The sequence below is a fragment of the Belonocnema kinseyi genome, chromosome 9, assembly GCF_010883055.1.
Source record: "Belonocnema kinseyi isolate 2016_QV_RU_SX_M_011 chromosome 9, B_treatae_v1, whole genome shotgun sequence".
Lineage (NCBI taxonomy): Eukaryota > Metazoa > Arthropoda > Insecta > Hymenoptera > Cynipidae > Belonocnema > Belonocnema kinseyi.
Genome location: NC_046665.1, coordinates 10947449 through 10950400, shown reverse-complemented (window position 1 = coordinate 10950400; position 2952 = coordinate 10947449).

Here is a 2952-nt window from a genome sequence, read left to right as displayed (position 1 = left end):
GATTCATGTAGTGGAAAACCTCCAGAACAGTATCCAAAACATCGATTTTTTGAAAAAAAATATCAATTTATCACGTTTATTGTCCACTTACGCCGACTAGGAATTGTTTTTTGAAAAAAAAATGACTTAAAATTCGTGATCAGCGACCTCAAAAACCCCTAGTAAAGTATTTTCAATGTTTGTAAATCGGTTTTAAAATATATCAACGGATTTCAAGTAATTTTGAAGAAGTCTTATAGGTTTTTAAAGATTTTGAAATATTCCCTGGGTTTCTAAGGAATTCCAAATGATTTTAAAAAACCTTAAGCGGTTTCAAAGAATTTTGTGGAATTTCCAAAAATTTCAAAATATTTCTAGTTTACTTTGGAAAATAAATTCAATTTTGAAGTGATTTCTACGATATAAAACATTTCAAGGGATTTCAAGATATTTCAAGAAATTTTACAAGGATATCCCGTAAACATCCCAGGGATATCCAAATTTCTGCCTTCCGGGATATCCGACGGGTTATCCTTGGGAAAACCTAGGAGATATTCCGGTATATCCTATTTCGGTGGGGGTGTTTACATTAATTCCTGCAAAACTTTTGTATTATGTATTTGAATGGTGAGTATCGTATAATGCTTTTTTTATAATGAATTTTCTACAATCTATAGAATCGTTAGTAATCTCATGCAATATTGGGCAATTCCATAAAATCTTAAAATCTACTTTAAGCATAAATCCAAGTAATTAACTTCTCGAAACGTTCCTTAAGAAGAATGTTATGTTTTGTGATTTGAAATATGAATTCATCAAGTAACTTTCAATACAAAGTATAAAGTAATTGTGAATTACTAATTCGTCACTGGATTTTTGAAAGAAGATAATATATAACGGTACACAACTATATGAAAACTGTTTTCTGCAATTTTTTATAGAAATTTTATGTTTACAAAATTTTTACAAGAAACAAATCATAACCTGACCGTTCCTATATAGTTAATAGAAATATTTATAAGAATGAATATTTATTTTGTATTATAAGTTTTTTTATTTCATTATTGTTATTTTACTCATTATTTTTGTTATTTTTTTGATTTATTATTTTTATTTATAATGAATATAAATATTTAGAAGAAATTTATTTCTAAGATATTGTGCAATATTATGCTTTCAAAAAGTACATATTTATGTGTAAAAAATATTTAATGCAGTTTAGTTAATAGAAATATTTATAAGAATGAATATTTATTTTGTATTATAAGTTTTTTTATTTCATTATTGTTATTTTACTCATTATTTTTGCTATTTTTTTGATTTATTATTTTAATTTATAATGAATATAAATATTTAGAAGAAATTTATTTCTAAGATATTGTGCAATATTATGCTTTCAAAAAGTACATATTTATGTGTAAAAAATATTTAATGCAAAATGAAACATTTAATTATTTTTCTGCTTTGCGCAGCGCAAAACGTCAAAATATCTACCACATTCCCATGACAGTAAAACTGCAAATGTTGGCGGGAAAATTAAAGAACCAATGGCAAGAGTCACCTTCCTTAAAAGCATGCATCCGATTGGCTACACAAAAAACCGTCCTCTTTTTACGCCACCATCGGACAGTGGAAGAATATCCCAGATAACAAAATGTCGACACTGAGTCCGCATGGTGCGAGCACAATGTGCAGAATAGTCGACACTTTGTGATGGTGAAGATACCGACACATGTAACCTCATATGCGTTGCGTGTGTCGACACAGCGTGTTCGCACACTGCTCTTACAATGCAACCACATATCCGACGCATCGTGAGGACACGCGCCTGTCGGAAAACAGCCCTTGCATAATTATAATAATTGTAATTTTATTAATTATCAATTGAGAAGATGGATTAATTGAGGTGACATAAATATATCCCCTTATTTGATCCGGCCTCTCAATTAAAGGTACCCGACCGAAAATTTCTTTCTAGTTTCGTCACTGTCAGTAAACCCGAAAAAAGTTTGATTTAATCATTTAAGTAATTTAATAATAAATTTACGCGGTTCACTAGGGTCGTCTAAATTTGAAAATAACAGTTAAAGTTAGCAAGAAATTATGTATTTTCGGCCAATAACGAAATAGAACACAAACTCTCGGCCGGTTACTTGCTCTTTAAAGGAACATAATATTTAACAAACATAATTTTTTTAGTTTAACGCAGATTTTTACAGTATTGTACTTAAAAACATGCACCCGACCGAAAATTTCGTTCCACTTTCATCACTGCCAGTAAAACCAAAAAAAATTTTGATTCAATCATTGAAGTAATTCAATATACTATAAATTTTCGTCTAAATTTGTAAATTACAGTTAAATTTTAGCCAAAAATGATGTTTTTTCGGTCAATAACTAAATAGAACGAAATTTTCGGTCGGGTCCTTGCCCTTTAAACGCAAATTACATTTAAAAAACATAAATTTTTCAGTTTCACGCAGACTTTTAAAGTATTTTAATAACAAACATGTGCTCGGTCTTAATAACGCGACTTATAATTCCTCGTCATCGGCATCGAAATTGGCCTGTCCAATAAATTCAACTTGACCACCTTCTTCTCCCTCTTCTGATTCATCCTCTATAGTCCCAGAATCTGAACCTTCTTCTTTTAGCGAATTCCCGACATCATCGTAACTTCCAAGAACTTCGGGGTTTCTTCTGGCGGTATCCATTATTTTCTTCATTTCAGACCAGTGATCCCAGATCTGAAACGAGACGTGGTCCAACACTATCGCAGGTCTATGTCCGTGTGAATATAGTAGGAGACGATGTAAATGACTGGGTTGCACGCGCAACCCATTTCTCCTCTTCTGAATTTGAAAACTCGAAGCTGCACGATTGCCGGTCGAAACACTTCGGTGGTTCTATTTATATCTCTATTTGCTTTGAAATAAAATGAAGAGATTGAGATTTTAATATTTCCAGATTTCG